Consider the following 18,378-nt stretch of genomic DNA (forward strand, 5'->3'; position numbering starts at 1 on the left):
CTCCTCGGAGCTTCCTGCAGCAGCAGAAACGGCGTCCTCCTCGGAGCTTCCTGCAGCAGCAGAGATGGCTTCTTCCTCGGTGCTTCCTGCTGAAGCAGAAACGGTGTCCTCCTCCAAGGCCCCTGCAGCTTCTGAGACGCCGGCCACCTGAGACTCTGCCCTGCTGCCGGTCACACGGCCGGCCACCTGAGACTCTGTCCTGCTGCCGGTCACACGGCCGGCCACCTGAGACTCTGTCCTGCTGCCGGTCACACGGCCGGCCACCTGAGTTTCTGCCTTGTCCTCGGCCCCACGGCCGGCCACCCGAGACTGTATCCTGCTGCCGGTCCCACGGCAGGCCACCTGAGATTTAGCCCTGCTACCGGCCCCTCGGCCGGTCACCTGAGACTTTCTCTGTCCTCGCCCACCCTAGGTGGGTTGTTTTGAGTTCTGGTTCCTGATCTGTTTTTTGTGCCTGGCCCTCCGTGCCTGTTTCCCCCTCTGATCGCCCTAGGTGGGTTGTTTTTGTTTCTGGTTTTTGTTTTTGGGCGTCTGGTATCCGCCCTTGAGGGGGGGGTACTGTTGGGATCCAAGGTTTGCCCTCCAGAGGGCGGTGTGGATCCCATTCTGTGGGCTTCTGTTTCTATTTGGATCCAGGGGTTTGCCCTCCAGAGGGCGATATGGATCCTTCCCTGGGAGCTGGTTCTCAGCGCACAGCTGTTTCCCATCAGCTCTGCTCATTAACCTCTCCCCATATAAGCTGTGTGTCAGCCTCCCTCTGAGCCGGATCGTAGCCTGTGTTACCCACAGCCATGTGTTAGCCATTGTTTCCAAGCCTTGTATTCCCAAGCCATGTGTGCCCTGTACGGTCATAGCTTCCTCATGCTATGCCCGTTTCTGACACAGGGACTCTGTTGAACTCTGCCTGTCTGAACCAGCGAACCAGTGAGTTTTTGAGTTAGTTTTTGATCCCTGAGTTAACCTGCTTTCTGTGCTCTCTGCCTCCCAGGTGGGAGACCAGAGCCAAATAATAAACATTGGACCTTATCCTGCCTCCGAGTCTGTGAGTTCTGCATCCTTGGGCTAGTGAACCAACCACGCATCATGACACTGCACTTGAAGGAAGTTGGCAAACAAACAGTGAAAGGATTTCTATTAATGCGCACAAACAAAATATAAACAAGTTGATTTAATTCACTAATTCAGCTCTCTACCTTACACTTCCAAATAAAGCAAAACTGAAAAATATACAACCATATTTAAGTTAATATTGACATGTTAGATGATTATTTATTGAAACTCATAGTTCAGATTTGTCAACAGGTATTTGTAAAAACAAAATGAAAAAGCAAATATTTTAAATTAAAAACCACAAAATTAATTACAGGGGCTGAAGAAAATCTGAGTGGGCTTAGCCCCCCAAAACAGTCTTAGTGATGCCATCATTGTACTCATACTAATCCCTTAGGCCCCGTCCACACGAAGTCAAAACGAACACGAAACGCTAATATTTTCCAGAACGTTTTTCGTAAAGACGGAGACGTAAAATAAATGTGATCGTCCACACAAATGCATGAAAACGTTGCAAAATGTATGCCAGGCCTGTAAGTGGCGCTGTGGTGCCAAAGCAAAAATAGGCAATGAAATGTTGGGCATGCGCACTAATATTTATACATGGTTGCCCTGCGGGTCCATTTTCGTGGTTAAGTCAAATTCAGGTGCTGAACTATGTCGTCGATATTGCTCTGTTCTTCCTGGAGATATTCCAGAAGAAGAAGATTCTGTTGTAAGCCCCACAGCAGGGTGAGTAGCATGAGCAGCAACCATTCAACACAGTACGGCGCCATTGTTGTTGTGATACTGTGTCGCGCATGCGTGTTTAGAGGCGACGCTATGACGCATGCGTGTAAGAAAAAAAATGCGGTTAGAGCTTAAAGATGGAAGCGCGAAAACGGCGTTTCAAAATCTTCCCACTCTGAAGGCTTAATAAAAAAAAGATCGTTTACAGACCCCCGAAACACCGGCTTCGTATGGATGAGAGGCTGGTTTGGTGAAAAATTTGTGCGTTTAGGCCAGGGTTTGGCTTCGTGTGGACGGGGGCCTTAGAATGCCCACATTTGGGCTCTTTTTAAGTCAGGAGGATCATATCCTAAGTATGGATGGTTTCTCTTCCATGCAAGATGGTCTGGTAAGAACATATTTTCCTGGTCAACAATGTAATTTCTTTGTGTCTTTCTGTTATTGTGTTCTGAAATTTCTAAATAGATATCTCACAATGTCTCTTGCAATATATTTAGAATTAAAGTAAAAGGAGACATAGCTTATCAAAATTTTACAATTAAAACAATTTAGGGTGTTTATTTGAAATTCCTTTTTTGTTTTGAACAGGGAAACTTAAACTACTGATTTTGGAAAATACTGAGGGTCCCTCACATCTAAACCATACTTTTTCTTTAAGGTTTTGTACAAAGAAATATAAAACCGAATGAATCTCTTGATCCATTTAAGATGCTTTTGTGTCAACTGAATTTTTGACAATGCTTTTAATGTCAAGAATACCACATCAATCTGTTGTGTCATTTACAGCTTAAGCAGAATTTACAGGTAAAAAGTAAAGAGTAATAAAGTCGTCCACAAAGGTGACAAAACAACAAGCTGAGGGGGAACTGTCTGCAGCCAAAGCCTGTGAAGGAAGTAAAGGGCAAATCTGCAGGAGACTTTACAACAGAGTTGGTGTCAATGTTTACATGCCAAGAGTCAATGGTGTCACAGATTGTCATCTCTGTGTTCTCTGCAAGGCTTCAAATTGGTAAACAGACTTCAAAGGAGTTAGATCTTCACTAAAACGGAGATACATCTACATGAGCACTTGAGCTCAAGACCATCCACAAAAACCCAGGTTGGCTTGTATGGAACAGATACAGATATGCAAGATGGTGCATGCTGTATATGTAGAAGAATGTACTCTATTAAGGATTTGATATAGCTGCTATACACTGAAAAAAAGGGGGAAAAAAACAACAAGTATTTCAAAGAACAGCGAGAAATGCCAGTGTGCCCTGAGAATGATAGAGTTTTTGGGGAAATTTGCTCAAATAGATTGCAGGGATTTTGTACCATGCTATTAATGAACAAGCAAATGAAAACTCGACTTTTTTTACATAATGCAGATACATACAAAGAACTTATCCACTATTATTATTTTTTATTTTTTTGATCTGCAGGCCAATGGTCAAACGTCTTTCTTAGATAATATTTTGATATTGTTCATACTGACACACTATTTCTAAGTAGGTTAAATGCAAACAGGATATCATTGCATTCTATTGCAACAGTTTTTTTTTCAATTATTAAGTAGGAAAAATTAGTCCAAATTCCAATTGTATGCAGAGATTTATGAATCATAAAGCCAGCAGCTACTGTTATATATATCTGTACTGGACAAAGGCAGAGCATTCTGCAGATCTATAGGATCATAATGTTTTAGGCAGTTTAGTGGTTTGCTAATTGAAAAAAAAGTCTAATTTATTATGCAGTCAGTGTCTATGTGCCTTGAGATATGCGTTTTGCTGAGCCACTGTGGAGTGTTTCATTTTAAACCAATTTTTAGCTGATCATTATATTTTATGAAAAGCGTCTCAGTTCATTATGTAAAAGCCCTCTCTCCGACACTTGGGAGGAGAAGAAAATAAAAACTAAAAAACGCCTTGCATCTGAAGCTTCCACTCAGAACTGACTGTTGAGAGTAGGCCTTTAATAGAAATCCGAGTTTACACATTTAGGAACCAAACAAATAAATGCTACCACAAGAGTTGCTGTAGCTGTCAGACTAAATGTATTGTTACTGTGATATTATCCAGACTGAGATTTAGTTTTTCTGCTCAGATATAACAACGTTTTGTGCTCCTGCGTAGGTAGCAGTACAGCTTGAAAATTCTCTTAGTGATGGATAATTATGAGACACAAAATTATGTTTCCATTCATATAAAGCTAAAGTAAATTTTCCTTGGAAAATCTCTGGCACATTTGTTTGCTACCTGTGTGTAAAACCAACCTGAAATAAACATGTCCCATGAGGGGGAAAAGGATTATAAGAGGGACACTCATCTGCACATCTGTAGTATTCAATCATAACAGCACAGGAGCAAACCACATCAGAGGTAATGCACATTGGATCATATTGTCTGATCCAATAGCATGCTTCTCCGTTGCTATCAATTACAACTTTGGCACCCAACTAATTTGTTTGAGGGCTGGATTGGTAATTTGATTCTGCACTCGCTCACTTGATTTCCCTTACCCATTAATTTCATTTGCACTTGCCCATCAGCAGTACCAGCACATGTTGAGTCACCCATATCCCAGAGCTCATCTTAGCTCTGTCTTATTAATACCGCAAGTTGTGGCAAGTGCCAGCCAAACACGCTCGGAGTGTGCAGGCTGCCACTCTCATTCCAAGCTATCACAGCCTTCATCTCTCCTTCATTGGCTTGGAACCTCTTAACCTGTCCACTTTTCACCTCTCCACCCTGCACACAGATCACCTTAAAAATAAATTGAAACTGTTATGTCACTCAGCTTATGTTTTAGCTTCCAAATAATGTACTCTAAAATCACTAATCAGAAATTACTACTACGGTACAAACTTTAACTTTGTTTCAATTTTATTTTATAAACTAATGCAATGCAAATAACTGTCATGAAAACAAGACATGTTTTTTTTAAGCTTAAAAGAAAAAGAAACTGAAAAAATTTGATGTGACTTAAAAGTTTAGCTTCCCAGAAACAGTACTTAATAGAACAACTAGATACAGCTGATGTTCTTTGAGGAAAAACCTTTTGGCCGATTCTCGTTTGCAAAAATTCTCTCAAGTCTTTTGCAACCTCTAACAGAGAGTCATTTTTGAATGTCCCAATTGGCTTCACTATCTTCCCATCAGTACTCTGATTAAATTCACTGTCCCTGCTAAAGCAAAACCATTTCCACTGCATGATCTTCCCACCACATTGGGTCAGGGTGGGGATGGTGTGCTCATGGTATGTTATGTTTTTGACACATCTTCAATTTAGGTTTTATAAAATCAGGGCATTATTTCTCCTTGTTTAATTTTGTCTAACATAGATTGTTTCAAGTTGCATGTGGTAATTCTTACAATTCTCTATCAAAAAAAGACTTTCTTACAATTCGCTATCAAAAAATTACTTTCCTCTTGCCAATGTGTAAAATACAGTACAATTAAAAAAAGCTTCATCAACAATGGGCTATGTTCTGAGGAGTTCTCAGAACATAGCCCACCTTTATTAGGTGGTTGAGCTTTTTTTAAGTCATTTTCTCTGATGCTGTTACCCCAGCAGAGAATGGCAGAATATATATTACTATCCATACTTACAGAAGATGATCAGAATTTTGCTTCAAATGCTGAAGGACCTAAGCTTCCCTAGGAAGTTCAGTCTGCTTTGTCTCTTATTGTAGATGGCTCTTTCACAGTTTCACTGGTCTCCAAATGCAATAAGGTGCAATGGAATGTATTTTGTAGTGTAGAAGGTAAGAGGCCTTAATACAAAAGAGTAGCACAGTTTTTAAAACATTTCACCCCAACCCTTTCACCTCAACAGTGTATCCTTTCTTTTTTTGTTTTCACAGATATGCACTTCTTTGCGTTGATCATTACACAAATTCGCGGTACAGTTAATGTCTGTAGTTATAACAGTGTGTCTATTTAATCAGTATGAATTTTTGAATAGAAGATGTCAATTTATATTTTAAAATAAATCAATTTCAACTAAAGAGATATGTTCAAATTTAAATTTACAAAACTTATTTATGCTTTGGTTAGAACAAGACCATCCAATCTCTGAATTTAACATATCAAGGAATCCATAGACTTAGACAAAACTTTATTGATCCCTTGGGAAGACTCCCTCCGGATATTAAGGTTGCCAGCAGCTTACAGGGCAAAAATGTATTAAGTTAAATAAAGTTAAAATTAAGCAACAAAAAAGTATTAAGTTAAATTAAAATTAAGCAAAATACAAATACAAATATATATGGAGTTCACATTTAACAGAAAAAAAAAATAAAAAATACAAGTGTCGCTACTCCTTCCCTCTTCCATAGCAGCACAGACTCTAATTTGTATGAAAACCCCGTTTGAGATTTTAGCTTTTCAAATGAAATTACCATATAAGGTGATGGTAAGTAGATAGTGTCAATATTATAATGGGTTTTGCAGAAAAACAAAGACACATAAAAAAAACTGGGTTTGTGTGGTAATTTGTATTTTTCAGAAATCAGATCATTCAATTAACCTTTTATGACAAGGTGGTGTTACAGTGCAGCTCGTCTTTGGCTGTTTGTTTTTTCACAACATAAAAATAGTCAACTAAATAAATAGGAACAAAAAATGAAAAAGACTTTACGAAGACAACTTATTCATGAAGATTGAAACATAAGAATAAGAAAGTCTTTACAATAGAGAATAGAATATAGTAATATTCTCTAATGAGGAAAAAGGGGTTGCAATAACATACTCACACATATCCCATTTGTATTGATAAGCGCACTGAAAAGTTTAATGCTCAAGAGACCAGTGTTATTGAACATTTAACAAGGATAAATGGGGGAAACGTACTAGAACCCTCTGGGGAATCTTCCTCTTTACTTATCACTCATATTACAAGAGTGTCTTTGCTTGAAACAGTTAAATTAACTGGGCTATAATATGAATGCTTCTTAATATTTTGTATATCATAAATTGTCTTGGAGTGAGCTTAATTTCTTTTTCATAAGTGTGCTTAGCAGTAAAGAGTGAATAAGAAAGGAAACTGAAACAATTACTTGTCATTTGGAATGCATCACCATGCTTAATAATGTCACTGGCCTTGGTAATGTCTTACAGATTCTGTTTTGGTCAGTTGTCATATTAAGTTTTGGATACATGATTTAATTGCTGGCATTCAACCCTGTAGGCTTCTCTTTATTTTTGATTTTATTAAACCCTTGTTTTTTGTTATATAAGCCATTCTTTGAAATCCTCTGGTAAAGATATGCCTTAAACAACCAACCAAACAAAACAAAACAAAAAAAAACAGTAAAACCGTATTCATCTTTTGCTAATATAGCATAATACCACAGTGAAAAAAAATTCTGTAGCTGAACTTTGAAAAAAAAAAAAAAAATGTCCACCCTGTTTCTGATTTCATAGTTTTAGCTGCCTGGCCAAAAAAAAAGTCGCCACCAGAATAAAAGGTCACTCACTCTAATACTTTGTTGGACCGCCTTTAGCTTTGATTACGGCACGCATTCGCTGTGGCATTGTTTCGATAAGCTTCTGAAAAGTCAAAAGATTTATTTCCATCCAGTGTTGCATTAAGTTTTCACCAAGATCTTGCATTGATGATGGTAGAGTCTGACCACTGCGCAAAGTCCTCTCTACCACATTCCAAAGATTCTCAATGGGGTTTAGGTCTGAACTCTGTGGTGGCCAATCCTTGTGTGAAAATGATGTGTCATGCTCCCTGAATAAGTCTTTCACTATTTGAGCCCGATGAATCCTGGCATTGTCATCTTGTAATATGCCTGTGACATCATTTAACCTCATTCTTTGAGCACATATTGTTGCTGAACCTAGACCTGACCAACTGCAGCAACCCCAGATCATAACACCGCCCCCACAGGCTTGTACAGTAGGCACTAGGAATGGTGGGTGCATCACTTCACCTGCCTCTCTTCTTACCCTGATTCGCCCATCACTCTGGAACAGGGTAAATCTGGACTCATCAGAACACATGACTTTCTTCCATTGCTCCACAGTCCAATCTTTATGCTCCCTAGCAAACTGAAGCCTTTTTTTCCGGTTAGCCTCAGTGGTTAGTGGTTTTCTTATGGCTACACAGCTGTTCAGTCCCAATACCTGAGTTCCCTTTGCATTGTGCGTGTGGAAATGCTCTTACTTTCAGTATTAAACATAGCCCTGAGTTCTACTGTTGTTTTTCTTCCATTTGATCTCACCACACATTTAAGTGATCACCGATCAAGATCATTCAGGATTTTTTTCCTGCCACATTTCTTTCTTGAAGATGATGGGTCCCCACTATCCTTCCAGTTTTTAATAATGCGTTGGACAGTTCTTAACCCAATTTTAGTAGTTTCTGCAATCTCTTTAGATGTTTTCTTTGCTTGATGCATGCCAATGATTTGACCCTTGTCAAACAGACTAACATCTTTTCCACAAACTCAAGATGTGTCTTTCGACATGGTTGTTTAGGAAATGAGAAGCAAGTCATTGCACCAGTTGGGGTTAAATAACTTGTTTCCAGCTGAAAGATAATCGCCCATGCAGTAATTATCCAATAGGAGGCTCGCACCCATTTGCTTAGTTGAATCCAGGTGGCGACTTTTTTTTGACCAGGCAGTGTATCTTATTTTTGGTAAGCTTCACTGATTGTTTTATGACCTTTTAAATCAAAAGTAACCTAATATATTTCCCAGAACATGAAGAGTAGATCATTAATACAATTATTGACAACTATTAGACTGAAAAGGGCTGAAAACATATTGATCAGAAAGGGAGAGAAAACTAATCTTAAAGAGCAGCTAACAGAAATTAGCTACGTTATCACATTATATTTGAATTTCACAAATATCCAGTAATTGATAGCTACTGAAAGGTTGATTTAAATTTGGTAAACTTTTACAGCCTCATAATTTATAAGCTTGCCCCTCAAAAAAAGTCAGAATGATGCATTTTGTATTTACAGTATAATGAGATAAAATAATTAATGCCATTGATTCACATCCGTTAGAAAACTGCTATAGGAAATGAGATTCCTATATCACATTTCAAAACTTGGACTTAGTTTCAGATCCTGTAACTCAGTTAGTGTGTGACTGTGCAGAGAGCAAGAGGGCTGCTCTTTCTACGTGATTGATGAGCACACACTGGGCAGGCTATTAAAAAAGATCTGGCGTATTACACAGACAATGGCAATATACATATTCAGGGTGCAGAATTTAGAATGACTTATTTAGGGAAAGAAAATGCAATTTTTGCCCCAGCCATAACCATAAACCTCAGATTAATGGATAATGTTGTGTGCACGTTGAAAAGTGCTCCTAACCAAACACATACAGCCACACACAGGGTGCTCGTTGTGCATGCCAGCTTGTGTAGAATTTTTTGTCAGCCCATCTCCTACTTTATATATAACTACTGAAAGGCATTTGAAATTACCCATCTTTATAAAACATGCATTTTCCTGGTGTTTGGTTATTTTCTTAAAACACTAGTTAATTATACCAAAACATTTAGGGGCATATCTTTAGAAGGTTTGCACATCTTTAAATGCGTATTGTCACAGAGCTGACCTTTAAAAAAAAGTGCAAAATGATTTGCTTTTGCAATTTAGCACACATCATATGCAAACCTTTCTTTGCATTTTTGCCTTCATCAATATGGAGATAATTTTCTTATGAACAAACTGCACAATATCCAAATAAAAACATTAACCACAGAAGATCAACCGCAGTCACAGTTTTTTAGTGGTCAACAAAGATAATTTTGTATGTTTTAAGATGTTTCTTTGATTTAGATTTAACTTTAGTTATTTTCTCGATATAGGCTACCTGTCTAAAGAGGTCTTTGAACATTGTCTAGTATTATAAGTATTATTTTCAAATAACTTTTAATAACAATTATTATAACCTTAAACTACATGGCTAAGAATATAATATTCCTTTTAATAACCACTTGCTGCTTGTAGAACATGCAATCTGCTCATTTAAAGTGATTGGAACCAAACTGGTTTGCATATATTAACTTTTGGGCAGCAATCTTTGTAGATCACCCACAACAAACCTACTTATAACGCATCTGAAAAAAAATATGTGCAATTTACAGTTTCTGATTTGGAGTCTTTGAAGATCAGGCCCTTAGAGTATACAGCTTAGCACAAAGACATAAATAACAAAAAAATAAGTAAAACTGCTGTTTATATGAAAAAACAAAAAATTCCTATGTCCCCAAAATCTAGCTGCAGTAGATGGATGTACTTGGCTTCTTAAATTTAGTTTCATTCTGTTCATCAATTGATCTAACTGAAAGAATGTCCGTTGGTTATGTGTTGTAATTTAAAAAAAATATTTAATCTCCATCTTGGCATTAGAACAAAGGACAAAGGCCTCCCTGCTAGGCAGTTGAAGCACATACCTATCAAGTAAAACAGCATGGGCTTAGCTTTCCTGAATACTGAAGATGTCTCACCTTTCCATTACAAAGATTAGCAGAGGTTGCAGTCCTGGCAAAGTTATGCAAATGTTTCAGCTTGTAAAAAAAGCTCTTTAGTTATTGTCTAGTATTATAGACAATATTAATAGAGCACTTAACAGTTTGTGTTTTTAATGATTTGTGACAATTCCAGGTGTTTGCTTCTGTAAAGCAACTTAACAAAAACCTTATGGTGACTGCGTGGCACCCAGTCCTGAGATGTGTGCCGTTGTTTCTGTAGCTAGAAAAGAGTTTATTTCTCTAAGGGTTTAAACACTAATATGACGTTAACCTTTGTATTTTCTTACATGAGCTCTACTTTTAATTGCCAAAAGATGACAAAGGAGTCATTTTGCGGAAGAGATGTATGTGAAGTGAAGTGCAAAACCCCACATGGGGTCTGGGAGAACCTTCTAAAACTGTGGGAGGCTTAAAAACAGCTGGATTGCTAGTGTCAGGATTATTATCATTGATTATTTGTGAGTTTATTACACCTTAATATTAGCTGCTTGCTGCATATTAGAACTGATGTTTTCCAAAAATAGTTTTTCTGTCCGGATATACAGTTATAATTTCTATTCTGTATGTGGCAAAGAGTTGGGAATGGAATGAGAGGGATGTCCTTCAGCTAAAAATAAAGTGTAATATTTTAATAAGGCTGGAGCCATGGATGTCTACCCATCTGCTAATGTGTATGATGTAATGATGTTATGATGTGGCATATTAGAGATGTATAAAATCCCTTTTTAACTGGTAATTGTGGCCACTTCTCAAGAAGTGAGCCCAGGGTTATGCAGCAGCCTTCCGTAATTCTAAGCAACTTCTCTGATCTGAGTAGGATTACAATTTCTATCAGAACCTGTTGTCATGTCTCCTAGTTATTTATTACGTATAAGTTATGAGGTGTTATTTAAAAAGTTTGTTCCAAGTGATCTCTTTTCAGGCAAAAGAACCAGAGAGAGAAAGCTTTAAGGTGTAGACACAGAGAGCCTATCTGTCATGATGTTACAAAGTTCAGACCCAAATGCAGAACACCAAGCAGAGAGACCAGGGAAAAGGTTTAACGGGTTTTATTAAGATAAACAAATTCTTTCAGTTGTCTTCTTATCCCTTTTTTCCTTGTGTAAAAGAGCTTATATGTTTATTTTATAGGATTCTAAATTATAATGTTTTGACTGTCAAGTAGCATGTGATAACATAAAATACTAACAGAAAGTAAACTTTAAGATAAACATTAGAGAATGATTTCATGTTTTATACTTGTCCTCAACAAACATTGGTCTAATATGTGTTATTTAACAGTGTTGCAAGTAAAAAGGTTCACTGTAACTGGGTAGAAATCGAGTTTCCATCAACACCTTTGTTTATAGATGTTTGTGCTCGGCCTGTTTTTCCAGTGTTGTGCCATATGCCATGATCATACTTTTTGGACATTGGGAACCAGTGTCCATATTTAATCTTGATAGGATGACCAGAGGAGAATAAGCAGCTTTGGTGAATAACAGCTGGGGGTCTTCCGCAGCACCCCCCTTTTTCAGCCAAAGCAGTCACAGGCAAGTCACATGGAAGTTGGGAGTGTTAAACTGAAATATGTTTGACTTGGAGCTGAATGATTTTTGTTAATAAACTCTTATATTTTGAACAGAAGTTGTGGTGAATTTATTCCATGTATGTGCAGAATGAACTGTTTGACCATGATTCGTGCTCGAATCACTCTTTCATCTATTGTTGTAACACACAGTTAGCATGAGGGTGTGTCATAAACAATATATAACAGCTGAAATAATATCTGATTAAATAAGATATTCTATCCCCCTGATACTGATACTTTAAACATCTTAAAGTATCAGAAACAGAAATTTCCAGCTGGCTGGGAATAGAAGAGAACATAAACTCACAACACCAGTGTAGTACTGTTTCTCTGACTGTGACCGACTGAATGTGCTCTCTTCATCCTCTGACATCGGAGTTGGTTCAGAACTCATCTGCCTGGCTCTGTGTTTCCTGGACAGGGCCTCCCCATACAGTTGCTTTTGTATCTCTGCTCTCCTTGAACCTCAGTCGGCCTTGGCAGATGGCCGCTCACACTGAGCCTTGTTCTGCTGGAGGTTTCTTCCTGTAAAAAGGGAGTTTTTCCTCTCCACTGTCGCTTCAAGTATGCTTAGTGTGAAAGATTGCATTATAGTCAATGAGTCGATGCAATCAACTGGTTTTCCTTAGATAGAAAACTTTAAATCAATTTGACTGTATGACCTGGTGAACTGTAAAATGCCTTGAGATGACATGTGTTGTGAATTGGCGCTATATAAATAAACTGAATTGAATGTTACTGGTGGAACAATTTATAATAAAATTATTACATTTGTATACAAATTATGTAGCCACATATTCAATTCTTTGGTTAAAGACAAAACAAAACACGAATTTATGCTTTTTATGCAACAAGCTTAACCAGGTTATTTTATGCTAATCGCAGTGACCTCTGTTACTTTGTAGACACTTCATTCAGCATACCTCTCATAAGCATACCTGGTTATCAGAGAACAAAGTTTCTTGTTTAACCAACACTAAAAAATACTTGCAGATGAGATATTGTTCTGCATAAGAATTGGGAAGTACACAAAATTAATAACAGCTTGTAACAAAAGAAAAGGTGGACACCAATACATCCAAGGTCATAATCATTGATTAGCCTGTTCCACCTGCTAATGACTGTGTTTGTATTCTGTTTTAGTACATGCCCCGCCATTTACACCCCTCTAAATACATGTGCCTTCAATGTTAGTACCAGTGAGAACGATTTGACTAATTTCGATTGAACCAAACCATGAATCTGTTTAAATGCACATGAGAGCTAATTAGAGTTTAAAATACTGAGCTGGTGTTGCACTTTAAAAGGATTTCTGTGTTGCAGCCTGAATATTTTCCTGTACATAAACTGTTTGCAGTGGCACTGAGTCGATATTTGCATGCTTGAAATATGAGATTACTTTCAACATAATTGTACCCATGGATTACACGGCATCTATGAAAGTGAGTGAAGAGCAAAGTAAATGGCACCAAACCAGTTTAATAACAGTTTCCATGTGCCATACATTAATTATACTATTTCGACACATCAAATTGATTAGCATTACATATTCAACATACGAACACAGTAAAGGCTGCAGCTCTTAGTTTGGCTGTTCACCATAGGTGTGCTTCCTGTAAAAGTAGAAAGTGAGCAATGTGAGGTGTCTTGTCACAAGCACACATGCACTTACACCTCTCAAAGCTGACTGTGGAGATAAATAAATGAACATCCGTGGTCCCTCTCCACTCATAAAATATAACCCGCAACCCTTCCCCAGGTTGTTGTGATTTGGAAACAGCTGTTGTTGTGGTGGATTTGCCCCTTTCTTCCAGCTCACGTTTCCCCTAAGCTTCTCCCCAGGGAAGGTTGGGTAATATTTTTGCTGTTAGGAGGGGTGTTGCAGGAAAAAAGGAGGGTAGGCATGCACTAGAAGTCTTATCTTGTTTGCTGTGAGCGCTCTAAAGCCCAAGGAGATACTTTGAATAATAGAACACCTGTGTCCAATCACTGCACAACTGCAGTCCCCTCTCATCCTATATGAGGAATCATACAGAAAATGTGTTTCTGTGTTGGGGAAGCAGTCCAATATTGGAACAAGACTAAAAGAATCAAGAAAAGGTTTGTCAAGCTGGATCATTGACTCTTCAATAGCAACCCCCTAAGGGCAAAAACAACTTGCTAACAAGCTTTCGTCCTCAATAATTTACTGTAGATATATGCACTTCATCTTCCATATAAATATATATGCATTAGAAGCAAAATTTTAAACTATCCTTTTGTAGTAGTGTTCAGTTCACTCCCCCTTTCCCTAATAGATTTTTCATTTTGCATATCATGTGCTCAATTTCTAATCACTTTCACTGCTCCATATGATTGAATTTCTTTTTTTTTTTTGCAATATATTATTTTTTTTTCCTGTGTTGTGAGTTTCAATATATTTCATAATGCTGTTAATAAGTATGGTCACACCTCATTAACCCAGTGAAAATCACTGATCAGGCAGCTCTCTTACTTTCAAAAGCGTTTAATGTCAAGCATTGATATGACAGTAAAGACAATTTCAATTTGACACCTTTGTTTTTGGTGATGACAAAAGCACATTATTTTGGAAGGTAAGAAAATGAATGCCCACATTTTAAGTCTTTTATTAAGTAATGTTGTTTCAATCTGAAAAACTCACCAAAGAGAAAAGACAATTAGAAGAAATTTATTGATACAATTACGCACTTTGTCTTTGGCGCTCATTCCTCGGCAGGAAACATAGCGCTTAATTTTGATAGATATGCATGAACAGGAACAAAGAATAGGGCTGTTTAGATGGAAAACTCCACGTTGGGAAGAAACCTCTGGCAGAACCAGGCTCAACATGGTGGTCTTCTGCCGGACTGGTTGAGATGAGACAGGGGCTGCGTCTCAATTCGCAGGCTGCGTACTTCCGAGGACGCAGCCTACCTAGCCTCCGGAGGACCCAGACTTGGTAGGCTGCTCCGGAGGATCCTCAGCCGTTGGTAAATGGGACGGTCTAGCCTTTGGAGCACTTCCTGGTTGCGACACGACGTCATCACGTTTACCCCAAACACAGCGCGAAACAAAATCCGACAGCTCGAGAAATACGGAAAGAAACAACAAAAAAATAGATATGGAAATTTTTTATTTTTTTATTTACTTGTTATTGGAGGAGGAGAGTCGCTTTGACGGCTTCGGCGGCAGCAAAACCTGCGACGGATTTTTCTCAGGCTGGCAAAGCGCAGTGGAGAGGTAAGATCTACCTGCTATTATTCTAACCCACAGGGCCTGCTAATGATCAGAATATACCTGCTATTAAATAAACGCTTGTCAGCAGATTGATGAATAGGTTTCAATATCAAGTTCTATATTTATTTGTAAGTTTGTGATTTATTTGTTTGTAACTTTAGTAATTTGAATTGAATAGTTAAATGTGTACAAACCCTGTAAATAACTGACTTAAATCACTACTTTCACCATTACTAATGTTGTGTTGAGAAGCCAAACTGTTGAGAAATAAATCCTTTTTGTCTAAATTGTTATCCCCTTACTGCCTGATTTTATTTGCAATTTTATATATATATATATATATATATATATATATATATATATATATATATATATATATATATATATATATATATATATATATATATATATAAACATAATACAGGAAAAAAAATCAAAATATAAAAACGAAAAAAATAAGTTAGTCGATCTAGATGAAGTAAAATTTAATTTCTAATAAATCATGTAATAAAGATAAGGAAAAAAAGATAGATGACTGAATAAAAATAAATATTTTTGTCTTTTTTTTTCTACAGGTCATAACAGCCCCAGAGGATGAAGAGCAGGACGACATGCCAGAGGATGAGGAGGGGGAGAACGTGTAGGACGCAGTCAGTGGTGCTCACTGGAGGGACCAGCTGTCTGCTGAGGTGTCTGCTCTGGAGGAGGGTCTACCTGACCACCGTTACATTTAGATGGCAAGTAGAATCACATTTTAGCTGTTCTCATTTCAGGGTTATAAAAACAGTTTTAGTAAAGTCATTATTTTCTGCGTCTTCTTGAACATTTTTAGTAACATGGCAGCCATCGATTGGATCAGCAGTGGAGAGAGGCAACCCCCACCCCCCAGATGATGTCCCAGTCGCAGTCAGAAGACTCCAAGCTCATCTGTGTGGCATCCCATCCAGTCCAGCAGCCCCACCAGGGACTCCTGCTCAGTCACAATTGTATATATATGTTCTCTAGTAATATTTACTGTATATCTTCTGTAAATAGTTGTAGTAGTTAATTTTAAAATCTAATGTCAATAGGTAAAAATGTTTTTAATAGTTTATTGTTAAATACTTGCTTCTCTAAAAATAAACTGATGTCACTGAGAAGTTGTTCTAAGTTTACTTAAATTACAAAGAAGTGATGAAACAGATAATGTAAAAAGGTTAAAAGACTTTAAGAACACACCGACAGCAATAACTTTTATAAACAATTTAATAATTTAATTTAAACATAACAGCAACACAGAACTTCAACTTGTTAAAAAAAACACCAAAAAAATAATAACATCTGTCCACCATCCTCTCCAATAAATGAAATAATCTGTCCATCCTATCCCGCCTCCCTCTGCCATCTGATATCCTCCCTGATTAAATCCACCAACTCGTCACTCCTTCTTCTCTTCCTCCTTTCCCTCCTCTCTCATCCTCATTCTCTTCCTCATCTTCACCCTGATGCTGCTCAGCCTCTGCAGCATCTAGCCCTGCTGTGTCCTCAGGGATGGAGGCAATTAGGACAGGTGGGGCAACAGAGGGCCTCTGTCCTAATACCTCCTCCATGAGGACAAACCAGGGCCAGGTGGCAGCAGTAGGATTCCCACTGACCCCTTGCTCTGTCCCTGGATCTTTGCATTCCTATAGTAGAGGAAAACAATTTGTATCAACAGATGCTATTTTCTATAGTGTTTCTTTAAAGCTAGAAAAAAGGAATGTTTCATGATTTGGATGGATTGATGAAATTCTACAGAAAAAGACTTTGGAATGGTAACCTGGAGATTACTTTTTTAAGCTTACTCAAAGTGGAAATTAACATGAATATAATAAATGAAAGATGTAATTTCCCTACACACACACACCTATATATATATATATATATATATATATATAGGTGTGTGTGTGTTTCATTACATTATCCAAATCTGAACATACTTTGTATTTTTTTTAAGTTTTCCCACACAAGGATCACTTCTATCACAAATATGAGATTTACAAAGAGTGGCATCTGGGCATCATTTGTTGTGATCAAAAGATTATATTTGTACGTTGGTGTTTGAACAGGACTTCTTTTAACTTGTGTGACTTTTACATAGAAATGCAACATGTAGATGGAATTCTGCCTCAACCCTTCGCTCCATCCGCCTGCAGCAGTATTTTTGGCCCCGATGATAAGGTGGTCATTTTATCCACTCCTCTGTCTGCTCCCTGGAACAAAATGACATGTAAAGCATATTTCTGTTAAGTCAACAGGCAAAATAACTGTTCTGTATAATTACACTGGTATTGTTCTTCAAGTGAATTATACTTTAAACCTTATTATACTGTACTGTAAATAAACTATACGTTATTCAGTATTAAAACAAAACGTTTGCAGTATTAACAGCCCAGTACAGCTGGACTAATGTTATTTCTTCAGCTGCATTAAGCTTTAACAGCTCTAATACTTTGTTATAAACTGTATGAGAATAAATAGATCTGATTAGTGAGGGATACGGCTATCAGTACAGTAAGATGTAGGTTAAAATAAAAAATAGTGACATTTGTATGAAGGCTTTTAATTGTTGATGAACATCACGTATCAACAGGTTAGCTTTAAGCTTTAGCTGGTCCTACACATCCCGGTGGCTCCGTTACCGTCATGTATTTTAATAGATGTTCATAAAAAAAAAACAAAAAAAAAACAAACTACTTACATTTAAAGGTGTTCTCCGCACTACTGTCGGTGCTGCTGCTGCTGCTTTCGGTTGTCCGTAACTTGAAGAAAATACGACTTTCTTCTTCTTCTTCTTCTTCAACTACTTAAAAAAAAAAAAAAGAAGCGCGCAAAGCACCTCGGGAAATCTAGTGGGAGGCGAGGCCACTAAGGATGGTAGCGATGCATCCTCAGAATTCGGGGAAAAGGAGGACGCATTTTGAGGCTGCATTTTAAGCGTCCTCAGAATTTTTGCCAAATGGGACGGCCTCCGCGCAGCGTTGTGACGTCACCGGCCTCAAAATGCGTCCTACCAAGTACGCAGCCTGCGAATTGAGACGCAGTGAGGGAATGCAGTAAGAGTCTGGGAGGAATGTCTGTTGAAGCTTTAGCTACGATGGTGGACGAGGGGCTGGAGGTGAGTTGAAACGCGGTCATCTGAATAAAGTCACACAACGCAACCACCGCCTGCGCACAGGAGCAGACAAGTGGTGGATCGGAGGCCTTTTAAGATGAACTTTGAATGCCAATTGGCTTTCGTGGAGGTGTGGTTCAAAGGTGATTGGAAATGTCGCAGGTGGATGAAGG

The 18,378-nt window shown here is 38.0% G+C and overlaps 1 long non-coding RNA gene across 1 annotated transcript; it reads right to left on the reverse strand.

Moving 5' to 3' along the window:
• Positions 1–16,759: 16,759 nt before the first annotated feature.
• LOC119786019 lies at positions 16,760–18,128 on the reverse strand. Its single transcript, XR_005281132.1, has 2 exons — positions 17,792–18,128; positions 16,760–17,303 (listed from the first exon to the last, which is right to left on the reverse strand). It is a non-coding gene; the product is annotated as an uncharacterized LOC119786019 (long non-coding RNA).
• Positions 18,129–18,378: the final 250 nt, after the last annotated feature.

Source organism: Cyprinodon tularosa, unplaced genomic scaffold (genome assembly GCF_016077235.1).
Source record: "Cyprinodon tularosa strain WSP-4 unplaced genomic scaffold, ASM1607723v1 ctg262, whole genome shotgun sequence".
NCBI classification, from domain to species: Eukaryota; Metazoa; Chordata; class Actinopteri; order Cyprinodontiformes; family Cyprinodontidae; genus Cyprinodon; species Cyprinodon tularosa.